General features: G+C 35.8%; 1 protein-coding gene across 3 annotated transcripts in view; it reads right to left on the reverse strand.

The window, feature by feature from the left end:
* Ddr (discoidin domain-containing receptor 2) overlaps positions 1-18,400 on the reverse strand; it is a 418,242-nt gene that overhangs the window by 227,321 nt on the left and 172,521 nt on the right. For all 3 annotated transcript variants that reach the window (XM_090397220.1, XM_090397221.1, XM_090397222.1), the window contains one exon: positions 9,527-9,598. The gene's annotated coding sequence lies outside the window, so the exon portion shown is untranslated. The remainder of the gene's footprint in view (positions 1-9,526; positions 9,599-18,400) is intronic.

Consider the following 18,400-nt stretch of genomic DNA (forward strand, 5'->3'; position numbering starts at 1 on the left):
TTTATTCTCAAGATCTTTCTATAGAACTTCCTCTCAAATGCTAATATCCTCCTTTCAGATTTTCTCAGGAATACCCAGGCCTCACATCCATAGAGCATGCTGTTGAAGATACAGGTTTTTACAATGCGCAGTTTAGTTTGCATCTTTATAGCTCAGCTCTTCCATATTTTGTCCATGGCTTTTAAAATAGTTGTTGATCTGGCTATTCAAATTTTTATCTCTTTTTTGGGGGTCCAAGTCATGCGTCATGTGGCATCCAAGATATGTGGTGTTCCACATTTTCCAGTTGAAATCTGTCTATCGTAACTCTGTTCAGTAGCTCCTGTTGTCCGAATATCATTGTTTTAGTTTTTTCAAAGTTGACATTTAGTCCATATCTTTCTCCTTCTGTGTATAGTGTTTGCAATGTCTGTTCCAGCCTTGCTGCGTCTTCTTCAATCAGGGCACTGTCATCTGCAAAGCAGGAGTAGTTCATTCTCATGCCATTTATTGAAATGCCTCCACCTTCTTCTTTAATCTTATTTAGTGTTCTTCCCAGATGTGTGAGGAAGATGACTGGTGATATTGGGTCCACTTGCCTTGTGCCTTGACTAGTGGCAAACCAATCTCCAGTCTCACCTGCCATTCTGATTTTTGCTTGTGCTTGGCTGTTTATATCTTTCAGCAGGCGGATTAATTTATTGTCCACACCATAGAATTCCAAGACAGCCCATGTTATATTTTGGTCAATATATAACTTTTGAGATATATAACTTGAAATTATGCCTGAGATATATAATTTGAAATTATGCCTGAGATATATAACTTCAAATTATTCCTGAAATATATAACTTGAAATTATGCCCGAGATATATAACTTGAAATTACCTCCTAATTCATTCTAACAGCACCAATCTTTCATTATGAGGCAATGAATTCGAATATCAGTCAATCTTTATAGACCTTCTATTTCTTCAAGTATAAAGGTGCAAACACACACACACACACGCACGCACATAAATATTCGCATGATGTAAACAGTCCACTTTTCTTATTCAGCAAGCTTTCTGGAGCTTCCTTTTCCTTAAGTAGTTGTCAAAACGAGTATCAAACTGTCAACCGTTATAACTCGAGCCCAACGAACACCCAACATTTGGACTTTTCCTCCAAGGGACATGCTCCATCATTACCGGAGCAAGCTGTTGCCCCGACGATCAACCATTCGAAGCACGCTATCAAAACCTCTCTCTCTCTCTCTCTCTCTCTCTCGGTATGTGTGCTTGCTACTACTACAGCTACAGCGATGCTGATTCGCCAGTTCTTACAAGCAATAAAAGGATAAAAAAAGACGTCTCTGTCCTTTGGCGTTGCTATCTTTGTGAAGGTTTTATTATACATGTGAATGGATGCATTGGAACGACAACAGAGGAGATTTAACTGAGATTCCAGCGTTTTTAATTGCATTATTTGGCATTGTTCTGATATGCCGATCGCACTCTAAAGGTTCTCGGAAACGGAAGGAGTCAAAGATGAGTAGCAAAATAGAAAAGGAGTGAAAAATGAATAGGGGTGGGATCGGGGATGAAAGGGAAATAGATATCCTACATAATTTCATGTATACGCTCAATGCAAAAACTGAAGTAAAAAGATAAACACATAAGCCAAAAGGAGAAAAAAAAATGGATTCGATTTTAAGTGTTGATTTCCTTGACGCTTTCTTTTATGTGTGTTTGAAAAATTTAATTCACTTCATAATTAAATTGTTGATAACTGACTGTAGAGGTCAATAGCATTACGTTACATCCTAAACCAAGCATTTATACAGGAAACTTCTTATTGTTGGGTAACCATGGATACCTGAAATCGACAATGAGAAAAAATAATCGATAAAAGCAATGAAGATTAGACATGCTACCTTTTAGATAATAATAAGACCAAGTACCAGAACAGTTTGTGTATGTAATCGAGGGCGTTTTCCTATAATGTCTATAACTGTACAAAAATGGATCTCTTTATCACGATATAGGAATTCGATATATCAATACAAAAAACTATTACAAAAAATATATTACAAGTGTGATTGTTGCATTCTGTCTTATTGTCTCGATTTTTATGTGCATTACGGTGTTTTTTCCATTGTCATTTTCATTATTTCAATTTCATGTCCATTGTTGTTTTGCTATTCCCATTTCAAGTATCTTTGTTTATTTTGTCTATTTCAGGTATCTACTGTTGCTTGTCTATTACTTTCATATTCATATTTTTCTAGTTTGAATTGTACACTCAATTTTTTATTGTTTTTATTTTATGTCCAATATTATATGTTATGTCAATGTAACATATGGTCTTTTATTCTGGCTGTGTAATAAATATTTTAAAGCCTTTTTTTTTTAACTAACAAATGAATACACGTTTATACAACGAAGTGCTCATAGAGAGCAAAAGATATAAACCATTGCAAGTCTCTTTGTTACAGGGGAAAAAAAAAACGTGATAACAAACCATCACAGGTTTGGCCCTATTCCAATACTGAACAACAGAAGCCATTCACAGGTCCAAACCTAAAAATGAATAAAGATGTTCTTCGGTATTCTGATCGGGTATACGAAAGAATTGGGGAGGGGGGGGAGTTGGTAAGTGGATGGCGAAATGAATGGCAGTTTGTAGATAAACAAACCTCATAGAGAAAGACAAGATGGGGACTGGGGGTGGAAAAAACAGTGCGAAATCACAGTCGTTGCAGACTTTTCACACCGCATATGATTAAAATGATGTGGATGGCCATGACGGCAGCCAGGCAGGTGATAAAGGAACTCCATCATCGCTACAATGTATCCGTGCAAGTAAGGCAATTCTGTACGGTAAATTGAAACGCCTCGCGCTTGCTACATAAAGCATAAAATTACCCACAAATTCCTAAAGGTTTTATTACTTGGAACTAACTGGCTATTAGTATCTGTGCAACACGGCCCGACACTTTCTATAGCGAGCTTGGTGAATGCGGTGCAGTGAGGTGACTCACCCGACCAGCGGGAGAAGTCAGATAACCCAGAACGCGTGACACTGGCCACAGCGGCCGCAGAACTGGTCAACATACCAGAGAAGCCATCAGCTGTATGGACAATAGGATGTTAGGCATCTGCTCTACCGTCCACGGATGATGAAGAGGACATAGCTTACTGCCTATCGTTAAAGCCTTCCCTCTACTCTATTTTTTTGCCTTCCTTCCACGCTGGGTTCCTGATACGGAAGAGTTACAAGCCGCCTTTGAAGACGACACTATTTGCCGCAACGAAGTGAACGACTTTTAGACACAGCTGAAGAAAATTAAGCACAAGTAACTGTTTTCTGCTGATGGGAAGCCAGGGGTTCCGCCGTCCCCTGTTTTTCCCTCTGTGGGGACGGTAATAGTTTGGGTATCCCTGTCCCCTGTGTGGCCTAGAAGACAGAAACACACTTTACAATTATGAAGTACGTCTTCCACCTGAAGAAATTTCGAAGTAAAGTATTTTGGGGGAAGTGCGGGGTAGCACAAACTGCATCCACTCGTTCTCTCATTGCAATTTTCTTGCCTCCATTTCTTCTCCTCCCCCCCCCCCCCTTTCGTCCCTCTTCGGGTTGCATATGATTCGTAAACAACAGTATTTGTTTTCTATTCTCCATTGGAGTGATAAGGGATTTCCCTCAAAGCGCCCACACTACAGATGGAATGGAACTCCGTCGGTATGGGGGGAAGGAAAAAAAATAGAAAAAAAAAAAAACATGTCCAAGTTTTCAATTGTTTTCTACTTTAAGGAAAGAGAACTCTTGCATTATTCAGTAATGTCTGTTTTTCTTTTACAGAAGATCTAGTTGAAGAAGCTTTCCCGCTCTGATGTATCTCCCTTTTTTTTTTCCTAATACGTTGGTTGAACAGGAAAACAATTTAATGAAATAGATAAATGCTGGGAAACGAAAAATACATTCGCGCCAAAATATCGAATGTAAGACACCGCACTCCTGATGTGTGTGAGGGGGGGGGGGGCGGAATTACAAAGAAGTACACTTATATACTGTAAGGATTATACTCTAAGTTTTGTTAACACAAAACCATTGTAGAACTATATAAACCCATACAAGGAGATTGCAATTGCATTGCACTCTCCTTGTAGGGGTTGTTACACAATAAAACTGTGATCCAACATCCACTAACGAATGTGTCTAATATAGAGCAGATAAACTTGGTCTTCATTATAAAATATGGAAATTCATGTAAGTCTCAGTTGGTTTGGATGACTTATGCGTGATTGTATTAATTACGTTTATGGGATGTCGTTAAATGATGATCAAAATAAAGTCAGTTCCTCAGAAACAATGGCAATTAACTACCGTTTTAAACAGAGAATATACTCCTATATGGAATTCAATATCGATTCTACGAAACTTCTACAATATTTTAGACTTTTTAAAGACTCTACATTTCATTGATTCCAGAATCTATGGTGCATCGATTCCAAATTTGGCAACCTCAAACTAGAAATCTAAATCACTTTCCAGACTCTTACAATTCTATATTCTACAATTCTAGAACTACAGTTCAGTAGCTCAAGAATTATGGAATATTTCATCGTATAATATTTCATATTATAAATGATGAAATAATTCAAGAACCTATCACTAGAATTTCGATATCCCGTGAGATTCTACAAGAATTTAAAAAAAAAAAAAATTATCTCAGATTCTAAATATATTCCAAATTCTATAGGATTTTTGAGATTCTACGGGATAGTTCTAGAATCTAGATCCTACATTCTAGAAGTATTTTGCAATATTCCACATTATTCTGTCTACATGCTGTAAAATTCTGCACAGAGAAAAATTCTATAAAATTCTGTACATTGTGTAAGATACCACAAGAAATTTTCAAGATTCTAAATTTCCTAATGTTCTAAATTCTGTATGATTCTACAGAATACAGGATCTAAATATGTACGCTTTCGATCATTTAGATCATAAATTCTTATGATCTAAATCATGCATATTGCATAATTATAGAATATAAGATCTGGAATTGATCATATATTCTGCAAGTTCTATAAGGCGGATCTAGATCCTATATTCTCTAAGTTCTATAAGATGGTTCTAGATGCTACATTCTGTAAAATTCTACAAGAAGTTTACAAGATTCTCAATTCTATAAGAATCTATAAGAATTTTATAAAAATCAAAATTCCATCAGATAAGAATCTAGAATTTAGAAGGATATTACGAAATCTAATTTCTATAAGAATCTAGAAAAATTTTATAAAAAATCTAATTCTATAAGAATTTAGAATCTAGGATAATTTTAGAAAAATCTAAATGCTATGATCGTACAGTAATTTTACAAAATTTTACACCAGGTGAGCGTTAAAATTACACACATCCCACCATTTATTAGCATATTGCTTATTTTAAGCGTTTAAAATCTTTTAATCTGCTGAGTTTATGACCCAAACAGCAGCATTACTAATTGTATCCGGCATGAAATCCGTGTGAGCTTAATCCGGAATGACGAGAGTAACTAAAGAAATGTTTCTCTTCGGACGTGATCGTTTTTTTAAAGACCGATGGGCAAGAAAGCCAGTCGTAAAGTTTGTTTCATTTGCAGTATCTAAAAGTGATTTCTCGCTTTTCTTTTTTTCTTCAATAATAACAGATTTCTTGCTCAGCCAGCTCACCGACATTGCCGACAGACAAAGTAGCCTGGTGACTTTTAAGACCTGCACACGGTTGTAGTACGCACGACTGGGAACTTATGTATCGGAGTGTTAAAATTCCTGAGTTCCATCAGCTAATTAGTCTCCTATGGGGCTACGTCAAGCCATAAAAGGTTTTGGTGGATCATTAACACCAAGTGCAAGACCAAAAGACCGCACGCTGTCCCTCAAAAAGTCACGTTTTCCGCTCGCTAAAGGGTCCTTAGCCGTTTACAAGTACATCGTCGGAGCTGGAGCGGAAGACAAATGAAGGAACTGGAGCTAGGAGAGGCCATTGAGAGCCGTTGTGTGTTGACATGTAAAACAACAAAGGGAGACTTCTTGGAGTGGTTGCAGGTTGTATAATTTCCTGCCTCAACGGTCTATTGTACATCCTTAATGACTGCACAACCGATGCCTAAGTGGACAGAGGTTGTCTCAAGATTTGTGCCCGGTCGAAAGCGAAAAGTGCTGCTAGACGGGGGTTTCCCCTTCTTTGACATGTGAATAACGAACAAATGCTGACTTTAATGGTTCGTTCGCGATTTGTCACTTTTTGTGCGTGCTGAAGTGTCGCCTTGTGACAACTCGAATTCGGGGGGCTTGTTGTCGTCCAGGTCACGAAAAATATCTATTTTGTTTTTTAAGTGTAAAGACAGGAATGTTCTGCATGTTAACATGGGAACGAGGATCGTTGATTTTTTTCGCTTTTTTATTATTTTTATTTATTTTTTTTTTATCATAGATGCGTTAGGGGATGATTCCATAAGGTGTACACCGATGTGTGAACTCAAAATATTAAAGTAACAATATTATTATTTTAAGATAATCTAAATTTAATAATCGATGTTTTCTACGTATTATGTAGAAATTTGACTTCATATTCCCAACAATTATTGCACATCTCCATAGAAACGACAACTCCACAGAAGATAAAACGCTTACGGCTTTGAAGTTATACTAAAGCAATTCTCATTCCATTAAGTTGTTTGACATACTGAAAATTCTTTTCTCAAAATATATGATTTAATATTCATTTATACTCGGTTTTCATGTTCTCTTCAAAATGCATCTCGAGCTTTTTTTTTAATTACTCATTCTTTTTGAAGCCCACAACAAATAAAAGTCTATGATGATATCTTTCTTCAATATTAATTTTAAAAAAATTAACAAAAAATGTTTATACAAAAATTAATGTTGTAATATGTTGTAAAAATTAGCTGCTCACACAATCTTGAATGTTAAATAAATAAAATTAATTCATTTTAATATACCGTATTCGTTTTTTAAGGTTCCTCCAATGATGCCACTATTCACTCCAGTATTTTTTATTTTTCTATTTGAGCTAATTTTTTCCTTATTCCATTTATTCAGTTGGCACCCAATACCAGCATGATTCTATTATCTTTTCAATATTTAATTTGGCATGTTCATTAAAAAATTTTGCTTAAAATAGCCGAGTGAGTATTTTACATGCTCTATAGATTCTCAATTTCTATTTGATAATTGTATTTTTATTACTGACGTCGCAGCGCTTACTGAATTTAGTTAGAATTCTAAATGCTAACAGTTTATTCCCATTAAGTACCGTAATAGCGGGCAGACTCAATCTATAAATCATAGGAGTACCCTTTAAATTCTTTATAAGCAGTGTACCAAACAGCAATGCAAAAACTCTCACTGAATTCCAGTCTCACGTATACTGCACGATCTACCGAAGCTTAGCAGCAACCCTGGGAATAAAGTGTTTGATCTTCCGATTCTTATTTGAAATTAATCAACAGAGAGAGTGGGAGGAATGAAATCGATTCCTCCTCAAAAATGTAGGTTAGTTAGGATTCGAAGGAGAGCAAACAGAACACACGACTGTGGGTTTCCCACTGAACTCCACAAGTGGATTCTCTATAATTGCATTAGAGACAGCAAGCTATGTAAATCAAATCCCGCCCCATTTCTAATAGGTTGCATGGCCGACGAACTTTCCGCCCCCTTTTCACGCTTACAGCATCTGACGGAAAATTATAAACTAAAGGATCCCTTATTAATACCTCGTTAACTCTCTCTCCCTTTAACAGTAAATATCCACCCCTTTCTCATCCCCCGTCTTTTATTCGAGGTTATACCCAATTCCCTTCTCCGTACACCCCTTGGCAAGAGTAATACCTAAGCTTCCGGATATACCGCCAAAGAACGTTTGTTCCGGCGCATTAGAGGCGAAGGAGGGTTGCTTGCAAACGCATCACGACATAGGGAGGGGCGTTTTAAAAATCAATATGACACATGTTTGATCGTGGGTTTTCGTTACTAAGCTCTCCACACAGTATGTGTGTATGTGTGTTGCGCTGTAGGGCAAAAGCAGACCGCCATTCACACGGGTGAGGCATGAGGCATGCGTGCTACGAATGCCTCATCGTGACATCAAAGAGTCGCCACTCCCTTCTCCTTACGCGTGGAGAATAAAAAAATAAAAAAAATCAATCTCCCTGGTCCAGCGCACACCATCAACACATCCGTGTGCAAGGGTACACTTGTGTCTGTCAAGGACGCACATCATCGGTAAACCTGCGTCCTCCAAGGTGAAAGGTCGTCCACTTTAAAGTGCCAACTGGCGACATAATTTATCAGCAGTTTCAACAGCTCTCTCTCTCTCTCTTTCTCTCTGCAAGTCTTTCGTCTCACAGGGATACTGCTTTACCTAATACCACGGTAACTTAGTGTGAGACAAGTTGCTGTCGCCAATGTCATTCTACGGAACGGACGGCCCCTAAGGGCAGATATCATCGTTCGTCCTGCTGTCAAACGTCTAACCCGCACTGGGAACGTAATGTCTGTTGCTGGACCACGTCTTGGGCTTCAAAGACTCTTCTGCATTTCCCTCCGTGCTTTTCGATAAAGTGATACTCTGTCCGTAAGCGGTTAAATAAAAGATGGAATAGAATCGTTCACTTCGCCTCTATAGGTTTTGTTTCGAAGCAACTACCGTATTCATATTCATATTCATATTCCTAGTATTATAGTAATATTGTTGATTCCAACAACAAGAAATCTACATCGAAATCTACAAAAGCATAGTAGGAAAGGAATAACAATTAATAATAGGATAACAATGGAGAAATTCGCATGAAAATGAAATCTAGTACAAACAATTGAAATAAAGTATAACAATAGGGAAAAAAAACTACATTAGTAAGAATGGCATCAGAAAATCGTTTGGCTTAATACAATACATGCATTCCATCGATGCAACCTCTATTTATTTCCACATTCTATTCAATGTTACACAAGATGCATTCCAGTTTGTAACTGCCACATGTATTTATAACCATATAAATAATCGTATAATATTTACTTAATAACAAGTATATTATTTGAGTAGATGCGATGTCAAACTTGACATTTAGTTAAAATAAAGGTTCATAAACAATGTCTAAAGCAACTATTCATACTTATACGTGATAAAAAGAAAGCCAAACAATATATCCATTAGAAGAACACCCATGTTTGTTCCGAATTAATCTAACTTTAAGGCAAGGCTACAGGATTAGCTACTCCTTCATGTATCTTTAGCTATGAATCTTGTGGCTAACTCTGTGCATTACTCTAGGGAGTACTAAAGGTTGGTTGGTCTGCAGAGAGAGAGAGAAAGAGAGAGAGACTGCTCTCTTTCTTCGGATGGCTACCCGATTAGCAATGACTGATTGTGGTTAGTGTTTGCACCCCTACTAGGTAATGATAGTCGTAGTAGTGTCACAACCGGATAGGCTCCCGTCTCTCCGGTACAGTTAAATGATCCTAGCATACCCTTATTAAATTACGCAGGCTCTACTTACCTCGGCTCGTCGTTTCTTCCGCTGGATTTGCCAAAGGTCAGGCAAATTGCCGCCAACTAACGCTTAAAGATTCTGTAAAGACAATAGAAAGAGAAATGTTGATATAGAAATAATCCAAGTAATGAATAAAAAGTAATTATAACTTCTACATTTTTATATTACGATAATCAGATAAGGAGATTTCCAAAACAAAATCAAATTCATTGTTTTATGTTTGATATGGTGAATCAGTTAGTTCCCATTTTTCCATCTATTAATCAACCCTTTATATACGAAATAGGAATACTGAAACATACATTTCTTTACACATTTCCTAGTGTGAATTTTGTTATAATTTTGGTTATAACAAAAACCAAAATAAAAGAAGTTGGACAAGTGTTGACAAGCAATCCAGCACCTTCGTATCATAGCTGGTAAAGATAATGCCCTTGTTAGAAGAACTATAGCACTATAAACAGTTTAATAGTAACCACATAGACGGATAAAATTATGTTAGCATTTTATTGAACAATAAATCCCATGAAACTGACTGTAAGGTTGTTTAGTTATAAAATGGATGTTAAAGAAAACTCAATTATTTGTTTTATTAACATTAAAAGATTAAAAATAATAATTTACGATATTATCGCACCATGATAGTAAGCAGAAGACTGCATTCTCTGCATTTCATTCTTGTTTATACGTGACGCGCATGCCCATAACAATACTCATAACACGAGTATGATATTTCACTGTTACCAAGGTTACCATTGAATTCCAATACACAATTTCATTGTTACATTTATGATTATTAGAAATGAACATTATTCTTAGTAGGGTTTACTAATCTTCTGCACAATAATAAAGGTAATTCGTTCATTGCTTAATCTTTTGGAAGGAGATTAAACCTTTCAAATGAAATAATTAAAACAACAATATTTAAATCCAGTTTCATATGGAAGCCTACGGGGAATACCTCATAACTTCGAACTGTCAGATTAGGAGGGAAGGGATGGGGGAAGGGTAGAGAATGGACTTCTGCAATCAACTACGCATGTGTAATCTCTTTTGTAAATTACAGTGTGGGAAAAGAGGAGAAAAAAAAAACTAGCAAGTGTAGAGGAGTCTAAGGACAGATCTCGTTAATTAAAACAAGCGATGAATAAATAATATGGTTTATTAATAATTAATGGTTTAATAGCCCCCGAGCTATTACCCTTAACATAATTGTTCAAAAATTAATTAACAAAGCCATCACGAACGAAGCAGTGAAAGTTAACCAGCTGTTAGTGATTGGGACACGATCCTTTTGTCTTTTCAATAAAGTTGACTATTTGGAAGCGGTTGTTCGTAGATACCCCCCCCCCAGTTTCTTTCCCCCCCTAACTGTTAGCGACCCACTAAAAGAAAGTGTCTTAAAAGGTTGATTAATTAAGCCTATTAGTTCTTGCTTCCTCCTGGATACATTTATCGGTGATTAATTGGGATATAACTTTTACATCCAATAATTTATGGATGCGTTCAGAGAAGTTGTAATTAGAGGATGAATTCTTAGGAAATACGTAGCTAATTATATTTATAAAATGTAAGTAAAGTTTGGGGGCTCAGATGGTGGGAACTCATACAGGATAGGATAATAACTAAATCTAGAAAGCAATGCAAAGTTCGGAGATAAATAAGTTGTAATAAGACTGGTGTGGGATTTGCTGTGGGAAACAAGTGTGCTCGGGCAGATGCAAGCTACGGCTAGCAATCGTTCGCTTCTGTTTCGAAGTACGCAATAAACAAAGCAAATGGAAATGGCGAGCCTTCGTTTATGGAGCAAACAGATGGTGTACGGAGCGTTATATATGCCGGAACATTAGAATACGACGTAATCCTTAGGAAGAGAAATACAAACCGAAATCGTTCCCAACTGAATCGAGGAAAACTTGAGAGGGTGGAAGGCTTGTCCAATGATTCTTCGTTTTATAGGTACCTGTAGTGGTTATTAGGACATATACATAGGAATATCTAATACGAACTAGCTATTAGATACACGGATGGAAGGCGTGGTATTATTCTGTGGTTTCTCACGAGTAAATCTGAGGGGAGGAGATGAAGCGAGATCGAAATAGAGAAGGGGAGGAAAACTGTAAGTACCAAGAGAAGGAATAACAAACAAGAAACCCGAAAAAATTATCAAAAAGAGAGATCACTAACTGTATTTACTTAATCAACTCTCTTGTATTGATTGTTTCGAGTTCAATGAATACTACTGACGTATCCTAGTTGAACACGGTTCGCTATCTCGAGTTGGTTCGAATATTTCGATAAATCAAACATTATTTAAATATAAAAAAGGTGCAGTTGTAATATACAAATTATCATGTGTAAATTATCATATAAACGTCGACACTGTTTACTTTTAGTATGCTTTACAACGATAGTTCTTTTAAAAATATATAAAAAATATTAAACTAATTAAAAGTGGCAGAAATGACAAAGATATTAAAAAAAATGGCTGCTTTTACAGCTTAAATAAAACAAGTATGGAAATCATGTAACAAGTAAGTTTTGTGTTTGTATATTTTTAGTTTTTACCAGTTCTATACCTCCATGTTTTAGAACTCATATATTCAGATATGATTAGCGTATTTAAAATTATCACAGAAGCAGCTAAGGATTCAGTGTATTACGTCCATCAATATAATGAGTTCTAAGGCTCATTTGTTGATTTTATAGCATAGAAAATCGAGTTGTTTTCGGGAGAAAAATTAAGTTTTTGCATCTCGGTTTGACGAGATTCAAATCTATAACCCGTGTTGTGTTTCACACCAATGGGAAAATATCGTTCTCCCTGAACTAATCCATCTTGCACACTATTAACATTCAACTGAGTTTCTGTAAACTCAATCGATTTGCATTGAAAATTACATTAATTTTGACTGTTTCTTCAGATTTATTCTTTTCATTTGTTCATCCTGTACTCTTTACCCAATTAATGTTCCAAATAAGCATTCTCTGTATTTGATTATCTATTATTTCTTGACGTGGCATGCGTTGTGAATCAGCTTTTATTGTGTTGTTTGGTATAAACACGTGAAAAATGTCAGAATAATAATTTTAAGAAATGCTCGAACGATATAAAGTTTACATGTAGGCTGCTATCTTATTTTTCTTTTCTATACGCACTATATAAATGACTTCTCTTTAATGAAAAAAAAGAAAAAAGTTTTGGAAGTAATATCTGACTTGAGAAAAATAACACAGCTGGCACAAATAACCCAAGACTATCTCGGAGTTTGACGTAGTCTGAATTTATCTCATTCTTTAAATAGCAGACGCCTTTCCAATACTCCATTTTTAAATTTCATTATTAAATCAACAATGCGTGTTACCTTTGAACGTTGTTACGTACGATAACAATATTTAAAGCTAGGATTCCTTGACCAATTTCCTTGGCAACCGCTAGTGCGGTTACCATAGCAACAAAGACTGTAAAGCAGCTTGAACAATAACAGGGTTTCGCACAATACTGTAACATGTAATTTCGTAATCATTTCATAGAATTTTACACGAATTTCGGTATTAGGAGTTATCCTATTTAAACCGAAATTAAAACTACAGGATAAAATTTATGAAAAATCCTAAATCTCGTGAAAATTTATCCATGCGACTTTGTATAGAGATAAAGAAACAAAGCTAATGAATAGGGTGCATATTGGCTTTGTGCAATATACCTAAATATAAATCAAAATTAATATAAAATAAACAAATTATATCAACCAATACATATTAAATAGTTCGATATGATGATGATGACGTATTTTCCAATCTTCTATCTTCAGAATAATCAGTAGAGTTCAATTCTAAAATCAAACCAGAAAAATCTAAGGCGCTAGTGATACGATCTCTGCTTAAAGTCGGTTTTAGCAACTGCGCTTAGCGTCTGTCAATATCGGTGTACGGAGCATCAAGGGCAACGCATTGGACAGCTTCTGTCTTTCAATTTTAGTGGCCTACGAACGGGTACTGCAAACACATCCCACTTTCAATCAACACATGCTCTGCGTTGCTCCAGGGAATCTTAGTGCATGAAATCCCGGCAAATATTATTTGTCATACCAACCGTCCCTTCGAAGATGATGCTACTGCTTCTGCACCAGCACGCTCTACACGAAAACCCTCCAGGGCAGGAATCTCGTGGAATCTCTGTGTTTGTGCTTCCAGATTTCATCACTGGTGTCGCTCATAGTCCTTTCCCTGGCTGTCTGTTATAAACATGCTATTGATTCCAAGCGAAATGCCGTGTGGTTGGGGGAGGGGGTAGCAAATAGTTCAGGGGACGGAGAGTAAAGAGATCAACCGAACTTACAGATAGAGTAGTGGGAACATCCTTAGATAAGAGTTGGTTTTCATCTCTTGCTCGTCATAATTCTTAGCAGACGATGAAGGGGAGAACTTTTATATATAACCGGATGGAACTTGTATAATTAATTGGGACTGTTAACAAAATATATAATTAATTATTCATTCACTTTTCTTATGAATAAGGTTAATCAGGTTCGTAAAAGTGGCTCTATACTATCAAAATTTTTATTATTGCATATCCATTATTCAAGCCAGTACATTATTGCAATTGCAATCACTGTTATACCATTATGACGTCATCGGCACTCTCGAATCAGGTTATGTTAAACACAAAAATCTATTTTCGTAATTTATTCTACTTACGATGTCTTTCTAGTGTGCTTTCAGGTATCAAACTCTATTCCACTATCTTTCTATCCATTTCACCTCTATCCATGAAAAGTACTTGATACTTTCCCTTTTTCACCCACTTAGAAAGGTTTGTTTTTTCTCAGTACTAATTTTTAGGCCTTCTAAGCATGTCCGCTATTGTCCCCCTGCGGTAATGACTACAGTTCCCGGGTTTGTTTCTTTTGTCCTCTCGTGAAGTGTATCGCATCAATCATAACGAAATAAAACGTGATATGAACGGAAGAAATGAAAAAAGAATAGTCGTTTATTGTACAGTAGAGTCAGTGATCAAATTAATCCTTATTTACTTCCGGGGAAAGTCGTTTAATTATATATTTTTTTCTATAAAAAATATTTATGTGATCGTTTTGTTTAAAATAAATACCCCTTCCTAAACAACAGATCGTTTTCACGCTTATACAAGATGGATCATAAAGTATCGAGACTGACTTTGTTTCTGTGAGTGCAGTGAATGCTCCTGACAAGAGACTGCTTACACAGACAACGCCGAATCATTATTTGAATTGGATAAGCGAAGCTCTTGAAATACACGAAGAACTTGAAGTTGAGAGTAATTAATAAAAAATAAAAAAAAATGGCGAGCATTTTTAGCACAATAGTGACAAGAACGCCCCGTGCATAGATGTCCAAAAGGAACCTCCTTTCACGTGAAAAAGAATAACACCTATACTTTTAAATATATTTTGATAAGTCTAAGAAGAGAATAGATCTATCTATCTAATAAAACCATCCATTAGTTTGTTGTTGACTGAAACGGATGTGACGTAATGATTCTGTATTTCCGAAGCAAAGAATAGATGTTATTTAGACACAGTAATCAGTGCATGTTTCCTCTATGGTACTAAAGATTTAATGAATAATTATATATTTTTTTACTTATTTACTACTGGGAGTTTGCAAGTTTAATAATTACGTACATACACAACTAAATTAAGCAATTAATTACAATGTTAAAACTTCACGTACAGTACAGTGCATCAATGTTTAATGTCATATCTGGTTCCATTTCAGCGCTTAGCTACATTTATCAATAAAACAGCTTGCAATGGTTTGGGTGAACACATTGCGTCACCCATTTCATTTATTTATTACTACCAAGTATTTAATTTCGAATTTTGGCCAACCCAACCTTCTCCTCAATAAAAAAATAAATAAATAAATAAATAAATAAATAAATAATAATAATAAAGGCAATGCGTAAAACACCCAAGAACAGAACAACTTTTTTTTTAATTCCCCAAAGAGACAAAAACATACTGATTTACCAAGCTTCTTTTCCTTCTAACAAGTATAAGTCGATTTGCAGAAAAATTAATCTTCTAGAGAAAGGACTCCAGTAATTAATTCTCCAAAGGCAATGTTGTTGATGCAGTTAATAATTCAGCGTTTCCTTTCTATCGGATTATTTGAAGCCTCCACGCACATTCAGGTCATTCCTTCCCCCCCTCCACCCATCCAGATGGCTGTTATTTAGAGTAACATATTAAGGAATTTTTTTTAAACATTTTTCGTACTTATTAAAATTGAGTTAATATATTTGTTTGTTTGTTTATACCAAGCTGACAATGAGAAGAAGAAGCAAAGAGAGAAATGCAATATTTTTTTTTATTCTATTAAGTATATATTGTGTGTGTGTGTGTGTATGTGTGTGTGTGTGTGTGTGTGTTTTATCTTCCTCGGCTTCGTGTTTGTTTAAACTCTGACATTTCACAGCATCGTCGTTGCCGTGTATTTTAATAAAGACAAACCATCGTTTTTCAAATATGGTTTTAAAATCTATTTATTTTCGTTTTATGAAGCTAACCGATAAAATGAACAGGGAAACTTGAATAGAGCGTAAACGTTAAACAGAGGGTATGATTTCAAAGTTATTTTAATTTCTATTTATTGATTTCTCTCGGATATTTTGAAACGTCTATTAAGCTATAGACTCATCGATTAATTCATTACACTTTTTAATCAAATTATATGCAATGAATGTTAAGTGAATGTCATCGTTTCTGTCATTTGAAAGCACTGCTGTCATGTTTACTTCATCCTTATGGCTATAAGAGTGCGACCGGAATTTGAACCTTGATGAAAAAAAATGCAATCCTCTTTGGGTCGTCAGACTTATTTCAGCAAACGGAAATATTACGTACTAGATAGCAAACGAAATCTTGGGGAGCAGAATATATATATATATATATATATATATGTGTGTGTGTGTGTGCTTCACAACCTAGGACACTCCTTCCTGGGGGAAGGAGTGTCCTAGGTTCGATTCTCGTCGGTGACGTGAGGACCTTAAGGATCTTCCTCAGCCATAGCCAAGTTAGCCGGTCTTGGGCGTGGACAGCAGGTTTTTTTCCACCAGTTTATTGGGGTTTTTCATCCCTCAAGCAGGCAAACCGGCCTTGTGAACACACAGGCTACAGCCATAGGATATAGTACGGCAAGGAAGGCCACGGGAAACCACCTTGCTCATCTCCCCAGATGGTGGCGTATATATAGCTGCCCCTAAACAGCCGAAAGGCTATAACCATACAACAGCAATCTTATTAGCGCTTTGTTTACATTTCCCCTGTCAAAATTTATTCAAAAATTGGAATTTATGTTACAGTTTAAAAACAAAATTGATACATGCAGGGGGGGGGGAATAAATAAATGGTTAATTCTACTTAAGATTATTCAAACCCGATTCTAAATTGTTGCTTTTATCATATAAATATGCTAAGTATAAGTTGGTCATGTAAATGACAATATTCGCGTAAACGTGCATAAGTATGAATCGAAACAAAAAAAGGATTAAATTTAACGCTCGAGTACATTCCCTGAAGAAGAAAAACAGAAAAAAAAAAAATTGCGATGAAACTGACGACAAGCGGCAACTATCTAACAATCAGCTTGCTTTAACTTCCTTTTTCATCTGATCTTTTTTGACCCATCCCTCCGTTTTGTTTCTAACTATCTACTAGAGCACACACCTCGCCTTAAAAGAAAGAACGAATAAAAAAAATAAAAAATAAAAAAACTCGGCCGCTGGCAAAAGAAGGCAGTTGTTCCGAACGACACAAGTCGATCCCCAATCGACAAGAGTGAAACATTTTGACGACAACTGTTTTTAGGAAGGCAGGCAAGACCTTCTAGCTATCTAAACCTACCCCCATGATGATCCATTTATTATAAATCAATCTCAGCATCCCGTCCACTACAGCGGAGCACAATGAACTCCCGACAAGCTCCATCAGAGGAGGAAAAGAGGGCATTTTCTCACTTTTCCCCTCATCGCATATATCTTACATCTATCTACGGCGTTTCTCGGATCACTGGTGACCTTCTTGCCCGAATAGTCTCGCCTATAATCAAGATGCTGTTCGGTACATCTTGAAGTAATCGTCTGTCGTGATCTTGAAGGGTGCGAAGGGGGTATTACAGCAGTTCTTCACAGACGATCGTTTATACTGTCCATAATAACCTCTCCCATTCTTTGGTATTCGTGTACCTGACAGCAGTAGTTGGAAGGATTGATATTGGTGATTAAATTTTTCAAATGATCCCTGATTGAACGTTATTTGATAGGTAATTTATTTTAAAGAAGAAACAGACAAGTTGTTAATTTTCCAGCAACAAACGATGAACAATTGCAATATTTGAATAAGTTTATTATTTTTTTATCTTGTTGCCTAGCAAAGGCTCAACAATAGCTGTTAGGTTTCAAGTATTTTTGTTTATTTATTTTTTATGTAACAATTGTTAAGTATCCTCTATTCTTAGTCGATTTTTTTTTCACACGAGTGGGCAGAACTAGTTATTCTAAAAAGGAAAATGAAACAATTCTAACATTCCTATTTCAATGGATTATTCGCGGTTGGACAATATGTTATCTTAATTGTTATAAGTTTGCAGTAACTTAGCAATAGTAAAAGCAGGTTAGCATAAATTTTACTTTGAATGAGGTTAGTAATCAGTTTATTCTGAATGAGGTTAGTGATCAGTTTTATTCTGAATGAGATTAGTAGTCAATTTCCTTATGAATATGATTAATAGTCAATTTCATTTTGAATGAGGTTAGTAGTCAATTTCCTTATAAATATGGTTAATAGTCAATTTCATTTTGAATGAGGTTAGTAGTCAATTTCATTTTGAATG

This window comes from Typopeltis vanoorti, chromosome 8 (genome assembly GCF_054136105.1).
Source record: "Typopeltis vanoorti isolate ZY-2024b chromosome 8, IOZ_Tvanoo_1.0, whole genome shotgun sequence".
In the NCBI taxonomy this organism is placed as follows: Eukaryota; Metazoa; Arthropoda; class Arachnida; order Uropygi; family Thelyphonidae; genus Typopeltis; species Typopeltis vanoorti.